Below are 18284 nucleotides of genomic sequence, written 5' to 3' on the forward strand. Positions count from 1 at the left end.
GTTATCTTCACCTTGCATATGATTGATCGATTGTTTTTTTGTTTAACGACCCTCGAGAATATTTCATTTATACCGGCCAACAGGGGATACTTACTCCTCCTAGGCACCTGATCCCACCTCTGGTGTGTCCAGGGGTCCGTGTTTGCCCAACTATCTATTTTGTATTGCTTATAGGAGTTATGAGATTGATCACTGTTCGTTATCTTCACCTTACATGAAGACGTGACGCCACCATTGCCGTTGTAGGGCTGCGAAATATTCTCGAGCGGGACGTTAAACAATATTCAATCAATCTTTGGGTCAGTGAGGACCCATGTCCAGACACAGTATGACCAAACTTTCGTTTACTTGTTTTTGAAAAAGACTGCACTTACAAGGTTCAAGCTTTAGGTTAGCAATTCTTAATCACAGGAAAACATTTTGAATTTCTTAATGTCTTCATCAAAGGATGATCCTAGAACAATGACGTGATTCATCTAGTAAACACTCTTCCCACTGCAATCCTCGAAGAACATTTTCCTAAACTCTACTAAAGCTACTTGGGTCATTACACAATCCAAATGGCATGGCTGTAAGATGAAAAAGTCCTAGAAATGCACAAAATGCTGTCATTTTTCTGTGTCCGTTTGTCATTCCTTAGTGTCAAAATCTTGAATTTAAACCCCTTGAACAATACCATTTAGAGACGGCAAGTGCATCAAGACCGGTATCTTTAATGGTTATCTCATATAATTTATGATAGTCTACACAAAATCATAAGGACCAGATCAAGGGCGGCAGACCAGGCACTCTTTGACGGCTCAATAATCCCGTTCTTTAACATTTATCTCCCTTGTTTTATATTCCGGGATGAAGTTGTGTTTCTTTTATTGATAGGGTGTGTTTATTATTTTATTTTTTTGCACGCGAAACAATCGCAGGAGGGGGGGGGGGGTCAGAACATGACTGAGTCTGGAAAGCGGTGGCTTATTACTTATTTTCATTATAAGTTGCAGTGGTTTTCAAATGCATATGCAGTAGTATGTCTGAAGTATATGGAACGGTGGATTCTGAGTATGACTTCCCGATCTCTCTATAATTTTCGCTAAGTTTATTTTCATAATTATATAAAAACTTCTTTTTTACATTCAGCTCCCAACCAAACACATTTCCCTATTCAGTATTGTACATACACTAAGCCTTGTGTTATGTGATTAGATTATTGCTAAAATATATTGTTTAAGGAACCGGTCAATTTATTGGGGAATTGGGACAAAATGTGTTAGAGCACACCTGTTTTGGGGGCTTACATACTGATTGGATTCCAACTTCTTTTAAATTATCAACACTGATAGGAGAGCAATATGTTTGTTATTGCAAATGTATCAATGAAAAAAAGTTAAAAAGTATTTCAAACATTTAGAAATCTTAATTCAAATCCTAGAATTTATCTATCTTACAAGCAATGATACTGAATTGTATGCATGCTTTATTTCATGTCCAAGTTGAATATACTAGAGACAATTTGCAATGAAATACTGGACTTTTGAAAAAATTTGATATTAAAACATTTAATATAAAAAAAACAAATAATTATTTAGCTGTGATTAAAATTACAAAACTTACATGCAAGTTTAGCATGGAGTATGGGTTTCAATCACAGAAAATAAAAATAGTATATCATGTTGATCATAACTTGAAGGATACAGACTGGAATTTACCTAAACACATCATTGATAATTTGATAGAGAATATTGAGATGTGAAAAATACTTGTATGAGAGAAAATTCAGTAAAACAGTAATTGAGAAATGGGCAAAATGTAGCACTTAAAAATTTAAACAACAATTTTACAAAAGAAAATAATAAGTTAAAAACAATGAGATACATGTATGTAACTTCACTAGACAAATTACCATAGAGTATGTGATCTGTAACAACAATAATGACGTAAAATTGTTGTTTAGTCATACATGTTTATCTGTAAGTTAGGACACACACTTTTTTAAAATTTTACCTCTGATATAGGACAGCAACTTTTTTATTCTTAGAAGATAGGACCTGGGGTTTTATTGTATTCTTAGAAGATAGGACCTGAGGTTTTATTGTATTCTTAGAAGATAGGACATAGGGTTTTATTGTATTCTTAGAAGATAGGACCTGAGGTTTTATTGTATTCTTAGAAGATAGGACCTGAGGTTTTATTGTATTCTTAGAAGATAGGACCTGAGGTTTTATTGTATTCTTAGAAGATAGGACCTGAGGTTTTATTGTATTCATAGAAGATAGGACCTGAGGTTTTATTGTATTCTTAGAAGATAGGACCTGGGGTTTTATTGTATTCTTAGAAGATAGGACCTGAGGTTTTATTGTATTCTTAGAAGATAGGACCTGAGGTTTTATTGTATTCTTAGAAGATAGGACCTGAGGTTTTATTGTATTCTTAGAAGATAGGACCTGAGGTTTTATTGTATTCTTAGAAGATAGGACCTGAGGTTTTATTGTATTCTTAGAAGATAGGACCTGAGGTTTTATTGTATTCTTAGAAGATAGGACCTGAGGTTTTATTGTATTCTTAGAAGATAGGACCTGGGGTTTTATTGTATTCTTAGAAGATAGGACCTGAGGTTTTATTGTATTCTTAGAAGATAGGACCTGGGGTTTTATTGTATTCTTAGAAGATAGGACCTGAGGTTTTATTGTATTCTTAGAAGATAGGACCTGAGGTTTTATTGTATTCTTAGAAGATAGGACCTGGGGTTTTATTGTATTCTTAGAAGATAGGACCTGAGGTTTTAAAAATGTAATATGGAATGAACTGGTACTAACCCCCAATAAATATTGACCGGTCCCTTACTTTTAAAATGAATGCAGGGTGTTTTGATGTCCATTGCCTGGTTAGATAATCAATATTTTGCTATATGGTCTAAATGTTCTAGAAAACTGTGTAATAAGAAAACAATGATTTATTTAGATAATTAAATGTGTTGAGGCCTGTTGCTTTTGTTTCCATGTTTCATTTAGCCTATTTGTGATGTGTTTCCATGTATTACATGTAGTTTGAATTAGTTTAATCAAGCCCATCTGTGATGTATTGTCTTTGCTATTTTCTGTCGTTTTCTATTTTTCACTGAATGTGTATTTTGAGAATCTTTAAAAGGTCTACTATGGTTATCACCTATTAACATGTTTTATTAAATTGCCATTCTTAACCATGATACCAGTAAACTTCCTTTAGATATAATTTCTGAGAGCTCAATGTCCTGAATTAAAATTTCAATATTACTTTATAAATCAAATTATTGTATTTATTTTAGGTATCTAGATTTTTCTATTTTTAAAAATCTATTTTTTAGTTAGTAAGATTTTTTTTTATTGATAACTTTACTCTCTTATGGAAATGAAACTTTTCAACGTGTCAGATTTATGATTTACACCATTTTGACCTTTAATAAAATTCGTCAATTAAATTAGTGAATACATGCATGTCCAATAGCTCCCGTGAATATCTTTTCTTTGTTTAGAAAATATGTTATTATTTTGATAGACTAAATTATGGAGGAAAATTGGTAATTGATGAAGTACATAATAACAATTCTAATTTTCTAAAATCACTATAAGGCTAAAAGAAAAGAAAAATAAGTTTGTTTCCTATTTCACTCTCCATAAAATTAGGTACTAGTATGTAGGTAAAACATTTTAGATTTTATTGAAACATTTTATTTGAAATATTAGTTTTTCACACACAATACATGTCTATATACATTACAATTACTTTTCAAACATTTTGAAGATCAATAGTAGTCAAAATGTAAATCAGAGAAACTCAAACGCGAAAAGGAAAAAAAAATTCCACTTCCACAATTACAGATTTATTTTTTATTTATATATATTGTCAAAAAAGCTAAAGAATTCAAGCAGGGGAAAAAGTAGGTATGGTTGGGAAAAACGAAAACAGTACACATACAATATTTCATGTTGGCCCAATTTGTGTTATATTTTTAATATTGGCGGGGGAAATGTAATGTCTGTTTATCTAAGTTAGCATGCAAATTTGCAAAACTGCTTTATAAGGTGGGCATTATGTATGTATGTTATAATGTATCTAAGTTTGACAATTTTCTTTTTCTAGCCGTATGCAAGATTTGTAAACCTCACATTTCAAAGGTCTTGAACAGTTTTAATGATGACCCTAATCAGGTATGCCAAAGTTTTATTCCAATCCTACTTCATAAGGTATTACACATGTATTTACAGTTCATTAATGGATTGTAGGACTCTAATTCCACTATTTGTAATTACTTATATATGCTATATGTTTTCATACCTGTATATTTAACAGTGAACAAAAGAAATTGCAGATGGAATACAGTGAGTAATCTGAAATTGAAATAGTCAGCATAGTTACATGTATTTCTTTTTTTACTTCTATCTATGATATAAATCTCCCTCATGCATAGCTCTTATCCTTGGACGAATTTGGCTCCACTTTTTTGGCACGCTGTTTTTGGCTATATTTAGCTCTAAAACTTCATAGTTATTTTGGATTTCAAACATTTCGGTTGAGCATCACTGAAGAGACATTATTTGTCGAAATGCGCATCTGGTGCATCAAAATTGGTACCGTATAAGTTTTACATAAAGATAAAGAACACACAATTGATATGAGGGAGGGGTCAATATTTTACTAATTATGCAAACTGACTTTCTAATGATGTTTCATTATGAGAATTAAAGTTCATAATTTAAAAAAGGTATTTTAAAAGCATGTGGAATTTATAGACATGCAGAATTTGATCATGTATGTACTTTTGAATTTGCCAATTTATACATCAGTTATTCAAAATGATTGAGATGGATTGCATGGTCTTGAATACACAAGAATATTTTCTTTCCCCCAGATTGTACATGTACAGTCATCACTGTCAGTGACACAGTCTGATTTTAGAGAGCTGTCAGGTATAAAGAAATAATTCTTTTTCTTTATAATATTGTACATTAGACATTTTTAGCTCACCAGAGCTGAAAGCTCAAGTGAGCTTTTCTGATCGCCTGTTGTCTGTCGTCTTTAAACTTCACATTTGTCGACTTCTTCTTCAGAACCGCTTGGCTAATTTCAACCAAACTTGGCCAAAAGCATACTTGGGTGAAGGGCTTTCAAATTTGTTCAAATGAAGGGCCTTGCCCCCTTCAAAGGGGAGATATCACAAAAATGCAAAAATAGGGTGAGGTAATTTAAATAACTTCTTCTCAAGAACCACTGAGCCAGAAGAGCTGAAATTTATATGGAAGCTTCCTGACATAATGCAGATTCAAGTTTTTAAAAATCATGGCCCCCAGGGGTAGGATGGGACCACAATAGGGGATCAAAGATTTACATACAGATATATAGGGAAAATGTTTCTGATAGTTTGTGAAGTAGAAATTCAACAGTATTGTTCTGTGACATGTAGTGCACTTTAAGGTACATGTACCTCATCTTCTTAAATAAACTTACATATTCAGTTTATAAACATGATTGTAAAATTAGCTAAATGAATGTCATTTATATGAAAAATGTGTAACAGCATTGTCCCATGTTGAAATATTATAATTTAGACCCCGTGAGCTTTAAAACATTAAATTTTATTTGCTTCTGAAGTTAATGAATTATGAAGAAGCTCTGTATTTTTTCATTGTTATATATTTGTGTATCATCATGGAGTGATGAAAATGATATTGACCGGGACCCCTTATCAGATATCAATGACATTGATATTGACCGGGACCCCTTATCAGATATCATTGACATTGATATTGACCGGGATCCCTTATCAGATATCATTGACATTGATATTGACCGGGACCCTTTATCAGATATCATTGATATAGACCGGGACTCCTTATCAGATATCATTGACATTGATATTGACCGGGACCCCTTATCAGATATCATTGATATTGACCGGGACCCTTTATCAGATATCATTGATATTGACCGGGACCCCTTATCAGATATCATTGATATTGACCGGGACCCCTTATCAGATATCAATGAAGCGCTTTATTGGTCCCATCCAATTCCAGATCAGGAAGAATGTGGGTGATCTGAATCCTCGAAATTTACATTCTTTGAAAAGGAAGGTCTCAACAGCTGTACAAGAAGTTCTCGACTACCTCGCGCCCACTCAGTCAAAGAAAGTTTGGCAACTTGTGAATGAGAACATGCTAATTCTAGCGAGAGGATATGTACCTTTTTATCATATATGAAGCACATACAAAAGATGGTATTTACCATATATATATATTTTCTTATGAAATAATGCTCACTGTTGGACCATAGTGGTTGAATTCCATTCATATCTTTTAAAGGAAATACAATGTAGCAGCTGGGTTCTTTTTACTTCTGTGTATATTACTGGTATGTTTTGAAGTATATTTTTATGACCATGATTTTATAAACTGTAATCAGTCTGATTTAAATCGGACCCCATATTCATTATCATATCATTATGGGATCTGATTTTAATCAGACTGATATATATTGAATTATTGACACCTCTGCAAGTGTCCAGACCATTGCTATCACCACAAAATGATGCATTGGTAGTTCAGCTCTACAAGGAATCCACTGTCAGAAATCCCGAGAAGCAATTTATTTTCATGTGTTTGCTTGTAGTACTTACTTACAATTGATATTAGCACATCAGAATTTTGATCAATATGTTTTTTTGTTGTTTTTTATATTACATATTATGTGTATGATGATTCTTGACAGGAATTTATTATAAAATGCTAATACATTCATTTTAATGCATTTTGCTAAGGTAAAATTGGTTTCCATAGATACTGTAAAAGAGAATAAAGCTGTAAACATGTAGTTATAATAGTTTTATATACATGTAGTTTTGGGAACAGCTTGGATACATGTTTATTTACATGTAGATCTGGTCATTTTACAAAGTGAAATTGTGGGTATGTATTGTAAATTACAATTTTTAACATGAATGTAAAATAATTCCAAAGACTTAGACATAGAATGCATGTCAATAGAGAATTATATGGTGATATTGTTGTATTGTACTCTCATTTCTGTGCAATTGTTTAATACGAATTGAAATCTTAGGTGTGTTGCTAGGGAACATTTGTTATGGAAACATGGTTAAATCTGATGTTTTCAGTGGGCTCAGCATGTCAGTAGAGAATTTTATTGTGATTTATTTACATTAAATTCTCACTTCAGTGAATTTAAATAGTACAATTTGAAATTTTATGTTTGTTGCTAGGAGGGAAAATTGGTTGCTATGGAGATGTGGTTATATGTGATGTCTTCAATAGGCCTGACATATCTGTAGAAAGCTATATGTTGGTATAATTGTATTATATTCTCACTTCATTGCAACTGAATGCTACAATTTGAAATTTTATATTTGTTGCTAAGGAAAATTGATTGCAATGGTGATATAGTTAAGTCTAAAGTCTTCAATGGGTTCGAAATTTCACTTAAGTATTGTGGAACATTATGAATTGTGTTTATTTTTAGTGAATATTATCATTTCAATTCATACATTGTAAATATTCATGTTTTGGTGTGTTACAAATGGGTCCAAAAGAGTTGCCTAGCAACCATTACTGTGTGTTTCCGTCTCTTTTGATTTTTGTTTTGAGTACGCTCAATATTCATTGTTTTGAAATTATGCACCAGAATTTGGCATTTTTCCGATAATTTTAGTAATATGTATTTAAAATACCTTAAAATTGTCAAATTTACAGAAATTTGATAGATATTAAAACCACGCCTATCCCAATATCCTCTACATGCACCATATAACGGTATTTGATTATTATTGTATATTTTTATTTTGAGGTAACCCTTGCCTCTCCCAAATAAATTGTCACTATATTTTGAAACGTTTTATTTTCTTCCATATACAAATTTTAAAAAGTGTGGTTTTGCTCACTTTGCAATTCACTATACGCTGGTTGCTATGGAAACCCAAATATTTAATTTTCCATAGCAACCGTTGTCGCACAGAATTTTTACTTTGTATGTTATTATATATCATTGTAACGAAGAGTTGTGGAAATTTTCGTTAAAATGCAAGATTATCAGTATGCCACCTTCTGCATGATTCTTCGGATTTCAAACATTTCGGTTCAGCATCACCGAAGACATAATTCGTCGAAATGCGCATCTGGTGCATCAAAATTGGTACCGTATAAGTTTTACATTACAGAGACGAGTACATAATATGTAAAAAAAATATTTTGTATCCACTTATTCATAAAAGATCCTTATTTCTCTAACATAAAACTCGATTTCAATCGATCAAATGTCATGTCTATTAAATCCACATGTCACATATTACTGAGTTTGCCAGTTTCATCGTTGACTATTCCCGGAGATTGCTCAGCAGGATTTCCTGTAAATTATATATATTGAGCGTCCTATAGACATATTATCCAAGTATCCAAATACGATTGGTTTGTGACCTAAATTATGCAATAGGAGGGGATTTACAAGATAAATTACATGTCGGTCTCTACAAAATAAACATAACAGCACATAATCCTCTAACATTTCTTGTGTAACTAAATTCATGTCGGTCTCTACAAAATAAACATAACAGCACATAATCCTTTAACATTTCTTGTGTAACTAAATTCATGTCGGTCTCTACAAAATAAACATAACAGCACATAATCCTTTAACATTTCTTGTGTAACTAAATTCATGTCGGTCTCTACAAAATAAACATAACAGCACATAATCCGTTAACATTTCTTGTGTAACTAAATTCATGTCGGTCTCTACAAAATAAACATAACAGCACATAATCCTTTAACATTTCTTGTGTAACTAAATTCATGAAACACAATGACGAGGACCTACTGTCATTGATTTTATCCTTTTCATGGACATCAAATTTCGTGAATCTGTCAAACAAAAGTACCGGAAACGTCCGTACAAAGCTCTATGTAGGGTGCTTTTTCTTAAGCCATGATTTGTAGAACTTTGGAAGTATCAGCCACCTTCCGGCTGTGACATTCTTTGTGTCATATGGAGAAAAGTTTATAGCTTAAAAACTGTGACAGGACGTAGATAGACAAACCAAGAGTTCTGTGTGTAAAATATTTCCCTGACAAAGATCAACAATCTATAAATAATTTAAACATCAAAGATAATCAAACATTGGTGAAAATCAACATCCTTGCACTTTGCACATCTTCAAAGTTGTTAACAAAGGTCCTAGTTTTAAAACTGCGAAAGGAATTAAAAGGACAAACCATGTACTCACATTATAATATTTCCTCCAAGTTTAACAACTTAAATAAAATAAGATCCTCACGTGATAATTGTAGGAGGACTTGGGCGGACAAATTCTGTACCCTACATATAACATTAAATGCTCAAATAAAGGGACAAAACTCCTGTAAGAGAAGTTGAAATGAATGCTCAAATAAAGGGACAAAACGCCTGTAAGAGAAGTTGAAATGAATGCTCAAATAAAGGGACAAAACGCCTGTAAGAGAAGTTGAAATGAATGCTCAAATAAAGGGACAAAACTCCTGTAAGAGAAGTTGAAATGAATGCTCAAATAAAGGGACAAAACGCGTGTAAGAGAGGTTGAAATGAATGCTCAAATAAAGGGACAAAACGCCTGTCAGAGATGTTGAAATGAATGCTCAAATAAAGGGGCAAAACGCCTGTAAGAGAGGTTGAAATGAATGCTCAAATAAAGGGACAAAACGCCTGTCAGAGAAGTTGAAATGAATGCTCAAATAAAGGAACAAAACTCCTGTAAGAGACGTTGAAATGAATGCTCAAATAAAGGGACAAAACTCCTGTAAGAGAAGTTGAAATGAATGCTCAAATAAAGGGACAAAACGCCTGTAAGAGAGGTTGAAATGAATGCTCAAATAAAGGGACAAAACGCCTGTAAGAGAAGTTGAAATGAATGCTCAAATAAAGGGACAAAACTCCTGTAAGAGAAGTTGAAATGAATGCTCAAATAAAGGGACAAAACGCCTGTAAGAGAGGTTGAAATGAATGCTCAAATAAACGGACAAAACGCCTGCAAGATAAGTTGAAATGAATGCTCAAATAAAGGGACAAAACTCCTGTAAGAGAAGTTGAAATGAATGCTCAAATAAAGGGACAAAACGCCTGTAAGAGAGGTTGAAATGAATGCTCAAATAAAGGGACAAAACGCCTGTAAGAGAAGTTGAATTGGATCAAAATTGCAATATGATCTAGGGTGACCTACATAGAAGCTACATAGCAAGTTTCAGCTTGAGAAGAGACAAAGAAATTAAAAATAGAAAACCGCGAACAGATGTACATCACTGTACCATAATACACTGTACGTCGCGTATAAAAATAGCCTCATTGATACATATACACAAATTCTTAATACGGGCGTATAAAAATAGCCTCATTGATACATATACACAAATTCTTAATACGGGCGTATAAAAATAGCCTCATTGATACATATACACAAATTCTTAATACGGGCGTATAAAAATAGCCTCATTGGTACATATACACAAATTCTTAATACGGGCGTATAAAAATAGCCTCATTGGTACATATACACAAATTCTTAATACGGGCGTATAAAAATAGCCTCATTGATACATATACACAAATTCTTAATACGGGCGTATAAAAATAGCCTCATTGATACATATACACAAATTCTTAATACGGGCGTATAAAAATAGCCTCATTGATACATATACACAAATTCTTAATACGGGCGTATAAAAATAGCCTCATTGATACATATACACAAATTCTTAATACGGGCGTATAAAAATAGCCTCATTGATACATATACACAAATTCTTAGAAGCTTCAACGTTGTTGGTTATTTTTATTTATAAAGCAGAGAGGAATACTCCGTTGATCACTAGATATCGTGATCAAACTGGTTTACTTAGAAAATGATTTAATACTTCCGTCATCATTATAATGGATACACATCCTTCAACTAGAGTTCAATGTGGATGTCCATAAATCATAACACTTATCTCATCTAGCAGTGCTTTGTCAATGACAAAGTTTATTAGTTCTTAAAGCCATATTTCGGCGACACACTGATAAAACTTCGTGAATGCACGTGATTTTTAACAGGCAGGTCTAAAGTCGACGAGAAAGTGATATTTCAATATAACTTAAATTATTATAATACAATGTCATGTATTTATATACAAGATCTAAATTATATATATATATATATATATATATATATATATATATATATATATAATTCCAATGTTATTTATTACAAGTGTTTTGATTGGACAAAAATAAAGCTGAACAAGTGTTTATACATCAATAAATCCGAAAACGCGATGTATTCATTCACGCCTGAAAACAAATAACATAGTGCGGCGAAACTATTCAAATTTTTGCAATTGTTAATGAAGTGAATGAATTGGAATTATAAGAATCAAACATTCTTTTTGAAGAATTTATCGATGTGTAAACTCCGGCCATTTTACTCACAAACTTAACATAAAAGTGCCTCACACTTTTATTCAGTTTGTGAGTAAATGTCCGGAGTTTACACATCGATAAATTCTTCGAAAAGAATGTTTAATCCTATAATATATATATATATATATGTGTGTGTGTGTGTGTGTGTGTGGATTGGATCAATGGGAGCAATATCTTGTCATGCCGATAGAAACTTTCAGCTTGCAAACTACGTAAATTTACAACAAAAACCATATATCCTACGTAGATACAACATTAATATCACAGTTATGGCCATGATACCTTTTCCAACAAACGTAGAAAATATGAACTCATAATTAGCCTACACTCGAAATATGTACGACGGTTTTTTCGTAACTAGAAAGCCATAATTTTATGTTGTGTAAATTCTAAGCGTGAAATTGAAGTTCTTTACACTGATGAGATTGATTCAGAAAACATCAAGACCCTCGATGAATTTTGTAGACCGCTATAAATTGAATAAGTTTACCGTAAAGCCTAAATCGTATAAGAAATAAGATTGTTCAACTCTACTGTGCAGTATATAAACAATAATCACTGGAGTATTAAGGTCGTTAAGGCAGAAAATCCTTATTTTATCTCAGTAAACAAAGAAGAGGACCTTTGCTATTGTGTTTTGTGTATATCTGTCACAAGTCTGAAACAGCTGTGTGGTTCTTCTTCCTATAAATATGGCGGTCCTAGTTCAGTCCAGGTTCATGCGGAAAATAACATATGACGGTGAGTAGATATTAGTAGGATGCTACCGCGGAAAATAACATATGACGGTAAGTAGATATTAGTAGGATGCTACCGCGGAAAATAACATATGACGGTGAGTAGATATTAGTAGGATGCTACCGCGGAAAATAACATATGACGGTAAGTAGATATTAGTAGGATGCTACCGCGAAAAATAACATATGACGGTGAGTAGATATTAGTAGGATGCTACCACGGAAAATAACATATGACGGTGAGTAGATATTAGTAGGATGCTACCACGGAAAATAACATATGACGGTAAGTAGATATTAGTAGAATGCTACCGCGGAAAATAACATATGACGGTAAGTAGATATTAGTAGAATGCTACCGCGGAAAATAACATATGACGGTGAGTAGATATTAGTAGGATGCCACCAATCTTGCTATTATAAATTTATTATACTTTCATGTAAAATACTCAAACCTGATTGGTCGAGAAGCATTTGAAAAAACATATTGTTACCCTCTAAAAACAGAAAACACGCGACCCAGGGTGATAGTATCTAGCAACGGGTAACAGTACTTGACAACGGGTGATATTATAAAAAAATTATCACATGCGTCAAATTTATGCGCGTACGGTTCGCCGTAGATTGCTAGACGACGTCGTTTGAGCGTTTGTAATAAACGCGAGTACCCGCATCGAAATACGAAATATCGCACGACAGTGATTGATCAAATGTCAACAGACGTAAGTTTTTCTGCTTTCCAGTTTACATAACATTCAGTATAATAAAACAAATATTGCATGTATTTGAGGGTAACATTGAAATTTTCACCCCTCGAGAAACCATTGTCAACCTCGGCTACGCCTCGGTTGACAATGGTTTCCTCGGGGTGAAAATTTTCAATGTTACCCTCAAATACATGCAATATTTATATATTGTTATCCTCTGAGAACATAAAACACGCGCCCCAGGGTGATAGTATCCAGCAACGGGTAACAGTACTTGACAACGGGTGATATTATAAAAAATTATCACATGCGTCAAATTTATGCGCGTACGGTTCGCCGTAGATTGTTAGACGACGTCATTTGAGCGTTTGTAAAAAATGGAAATATCCGCATCGATATACGAAATATCGCATGACAGTGATTGATCAAATGTCAACAGACGTATGTTTTTCTGCTTTCCTGTTTACATAACATTCAGTATAATAAAACAAATATTGCATGTAGTTGAGGGTAACATTGAAATTTTCACCCCTTGAGAAACCATTGTCAACCTCGGCTACGCCTCGGTTGACAATGGTTTTTTCGGGGTGAAAATTTTCAATGTTACCCTCAACTACATGCAATATTTATATATTAATATATAGCCAATGTTTTCACTTCACAGTCAACTATAGTGTTAAAGTTTTTACTACCGAAAATCATATTGTCTACTGTACAATAATAATAGGCAACTATTGTTTAAATAATTCTACTATTTTAAAGTGCTTACCTTAAAAGTATTTACTATGGAAAATCAACGTTTTTCATTTATAATATCGTATTAATGTTTTAGCTTGGTGCAATGTAAAACTGTTTTTAATACAGATGATAAACAGGTTTTGCTATAGAAAATAAACCTTTATGGATTATTTTGTTTTCCCCCTAAAATAGGCGAAACTTTCGGTCATTTTAGTAAATCAAAATTTTACCATAAGTGTAGCCTGGTGGTTAGGGCGCTCGCTTTGCAACAGGGAGGCCCGGATATGATTTCCGATCTCGGTGGCTCATCAAACCTTATACTTTTAATATCGATAGTGACTGTTTCTTCATATTTACTGCATTTTTAGTAAAAGTCACGAATCTTTCATCTTTACTGCAAGTTGATGGTACAGGGGTTTCAACGGTCTCGATTGAAGTCTGCATTTCGCAAATTCTATGGTCGTTATAACGATCTAGTTCGTCAATACAACCTCGCATTGGGTCAAATGCTGTCTGACGTGTTTCATACCGATTGTTAAGCCGTTCTTGGCACACTGATTTTGACTGCGGATAACTCCGTTTACCTGATCAGGATATGGGGCTCACGGCGGGTGTGACCGGTCAACAGGGGATGCTTACTCCTCCTAGGCACCTGATCCCACCTCTGGTGTGTCCAGGGGTCCGTGTTTGCCCAACTATCTATTTTGTATTGCTTGTGGGAGTTATGAGATTGATCACTGTTCGTTATCTTCACCTTACATTTACTGCATTATCAGTAAAAGTCACGAATCTTTCATTATTTACTTCATTATCAGTAAAAGTCACGAATCTTTCATATTTACTGCATTATCAGTAAAAGTCACCAATCTTTCATATTTACTGCATTATAAGTAAAAGTCTGTTGAAACCCCTATACTATCAACTTGTTTGTCAGTAGCTTACCTCGATTTAAATAAACTGACTATACGCAGAACAAGCTCTTGCATATCGAATCAGTTGAGATATATAAACACCATATGCAGGTGATAATGGAATATTGCTACATAAATATGGGAAGTTGACGATGGAGAAGCTGAAATCATCCCGTTTGTCATACAGTTGAGTTGTCAGTTTGCCGCCAAAGTCCACTATATATATATATATATATATATATATATATATATATATGACTGGCGTCATGAGAAAAGGGCCCTTACGGTCAAAATTTCACAATTTTAGTTTTTCCTAGAATTTTATTATGTATCATTTTCTGTTCACAAAAATACCAAATTTATGCTGATATCACGTTATTTAACGTTTTAATGACAATTTTTGGGACACATCTGTAAAAATATTAGAAACGTCAAAGTAAAAAAAATTGTAACATCATACGTCAAATATTATGCTGATTATATTGCGTGTCCATGAAATGAATTCCAATTACTGTCATGTATTCATTTCAAACACAAATATTTGATCTTATATTGTGGGGAAAAAGAAACATTATATAGAAATGGTAATATTTTAATTTCCAACGACCTGAATACCGGTGAATTCGCACGGAAAGACGTAGCATCAATTTTACCATTCCAGATTAAGGTCACATTTACGCAATAATTCTACTTATGTGTTTAGAACTCACTTTAAACACAAATATACATAAATGAATGAATAAATTTAAGGTTAAATAGTAAATGAATAAATATAGTTCAGTGACATTACTTGTCGGCGATCATTCATTCCTCAGGCAGAGCGAGACAGGCGCGGATCTAAAAAAAAATTTCAAAGGGGGTGAAGAGGAAATGCAGGGGCGGATCCAGGAATTGCTGTTACGAGGGCGCCACTTTATGAGGCAGGGGGTTTGGGGGCCGCCTTGAGGCCCCCAGTGGGTCCAGGGTGGGGGGCCCAGGGCCGAAGCCCCCGAAAGCTCCTGGATTTTACAGATTTTATAGGGCTTAAAATATGTCTCCTATTTAAGTCATTTTTACTATTTTCTATCATTCTTAATCAGGTGAAATTAGTAAAATGACGCAAATTTTAAGGGTTTTTGGAAAAAATTAAGTTCTCCCAATGAAGTAATTCAAGAAAGCAAAAAGATTTTGTCATTCATTTCTCCGGGAGTGGAAGAAATTATTGCTTCTTTTATCGTTTAGTACATTTGTCTAAACAAGATATCACGATTTACCTTAAATTTGAAAATTTTAGGAGGGAGGGGGGGGGGGGCTGCGCCCCCCTTAAATCCGCCACTGAAATGAGAGTTGCTATAACGTACGTTAATATAATTAAACGACAACTTAACAGGGATGCTATCAATTTGTATTTCTTAATTCAAATTTGGATTAATGTTATTGTATAATTATCAGACGTAGATCTGTCACTCTTGATTTTAAAACGAATCCTGTTTTAAAATGCATTCCGATTTACTCCCAGTAATTCGGTGGGTTTTTTTTAAATAAAATGAAATATTACAGATACAAACTATATAAAAAATAAATAACTCTATAGTCATTCTCTCCTCTCCTCTCTCTCTATCTCTCTCACTCTCTCTCTTTAATTTAGCGAATACAAAGGGGGGGGTGCAATCCCCGTAACCCCCCCCCCCCCTCTAGACCCGCCACTGCGAGACACGGTACATCTTTGACTGAGTCTTTTACAAACGATCTTGCCTGACGGTACATGTATTTTTGTCTTATGAATTTGATTCATGATAATATAAGTTCATTTTGTATTTAATCAGATATATAGTTATCTCACCTTTAGCTAAAACCCGCGGTAGTCTCCTGTTAAATATATCAACAGCTCTGTTTCGACACAATGTAATTAGCTTTTCGTCATACACCGGAAAGAAAGTGAAAATTTCGAAATAGCACACTTTGAAATACCCGACAGATTACAAAAATTTGTGTATTCCAGTTCCACTACAGCAACGTTTTGTGAGCGATGACTACGCGCGTGCATTTCACTTTACACTGTTCTTACCAGGTTTGAAAGAAAACCACAATCTAATTAAAATCAGACTTCTTAGATCCGCGCCGTATACGCTGCGTATTGTAGCGATATTGTGAGCGTATTGTAGGATCTGATTTTAATTAGATTGAAGAAAACCATTGTTTATCGCAAATGTAAACTATATTTTAACCAAATAAAGCATTAAAACTACTGTCGTTGAGAGATACCAATAAATGTACGAGAATCCAGTATCTGCTAGATTTTTTATGTGGTCAGGCAGATGAAATCTTTGTATGGTCCGACCGAAATGCACCAACAAAAGTAAGGCATAATGTAGCAATTTTTATTCTGATCTAAGAAAATAAAAGAATCAGACTTGATACAAAAGAGCGCTATCCAACACAAAATGTGTTTATCAATTAATTACAGAGAAAGTATATACTTGTATTATTTAACCTGCACAACTATTGCGAATGGATATGACATCTGTATGATGTACCATGAATAAAACAGTGTTAGGGCAATGGGACGGCATTTGAACCACCAACGCCGATCTTATAGTCTTCATGAATAAGGTAGTGATTTTACTATTTTTACCGCCCCTTCCATAAATGCCCCGAAAAGGTAATTTTTCTTGGTGTTGTGAACTAGAGGGTCCCTCTTATCTAGAATTTTGGGGAGAAATTCAAGGTTTAATGAACCCGAGACAGTTGTTTTGAGCAAGAGGCATCGGAGGGCGCGCACGTATACGTGCTATTATTCTCTCTAGTGAGGTTTACACATTCATAGTAAACTGCGTGTCGAGATGCAGAAATATTTCAATATTTAGAACTTCATACCCATGGAATTATATCTTAAATTGAAAACAAAAATGCATTCCGTTATTTTGCAATAGATCGTTTGTAATACTTAGAAACCGTTTTCCCAAAGTTAAAAATAAAATCATGTGAATAAAAAAAATCAAACTGAAATACAGCAGTCACATATGATGTGGTAATTTGAATGTTTTTTGAAGCGCGTGAAGTTTTTACTTTTGTATATGACTGTACCTTGAGAAATTTCGTTTCTCCTCCTTTGAGACAGTGACCAACACACGGCATCGAGTAAAATTTACATTTTAGACAAACATTAGATCTGAGACGGGCGATTTTAATGTAAGGAAAACATAAATTGTTGACAGCCCCACCTTACTATTTGTTGTTTTGTTTGCATCATAATTTGCACTAAAGATATAGATGCAATGTTTCACAATATGGCAGCGTAACCACCGGACATGTAGTAATAAAATGAAATACATGTAGCGGTTGTGTATGAATATTCGCTGTTCACGCGTCGCATTTATTCAGTTTGTATATATTTAATCTAAAATTAAAGGTGCATCAAAACTAGGAACAATATGTACTACGATAATTAACAGGAGGTTGACAAAACACGGACAGTGACGGATGCACGGAAATAGATAAAAATAGTACAAATCACGGATTCATTTTGCACAGATGATAAAAATTTCCGTTCATTTTTTTAAATATAGAATATGCTATTGATTTGTGACTTCGAACGTGCAAAATGAATCCGTGATTTGTACAATTTTTTCTATTTCCGTGCGTCCGTGACTTGTCCGTGTTTTGTAACTGGCGTAATTAACAAATATCGGTACGACTCAGCATATTAACAAAGCGTGGTGTATAACATTTTTATTTGGAAACCCGTA

General features: G+C 33.7%; 1 protein-coding gene across 1 annotated transcript in view; it reads left to right on the forward strand.

Moving 5' to 3' along the window:
- The window catches only part of LOC125679046 (uncharacterized), a 53655-nt gene extending 45787 nt beyond the window's left edge, over positions 1–7868 (forward strand). The window contains exons 2-5 of the transcript XR_008800576.1: positions 4111–4178; positions 4321–4349; positions 4880–4937; positions 6045–7868. The gene's annotated coding sequence lies outside the window, so the exon portion shown is untranslated. The remainder of the gene's footprint in view (positions 1–4110; positions 4179–4320; positions 4350–4879; positions 4938–6044) is intronic.
- The last annotated feature ends 10416 nt before the right edge of the window (positions 7869–18284 follow it).

Source organism: Ostrea edulis, chromosome 2 (assembly GCF_947568905.1).
Source record: "Ostrea edulis chromosome 2, xbOstEdul1.1, whole genome shotgun sequence".
Lineage (NCBI taxonomy): Eukaryota > Metazoa > Mollusca > Bivalvia > Ostreida > Ostreidae > Ostrea > Ostrea edulis.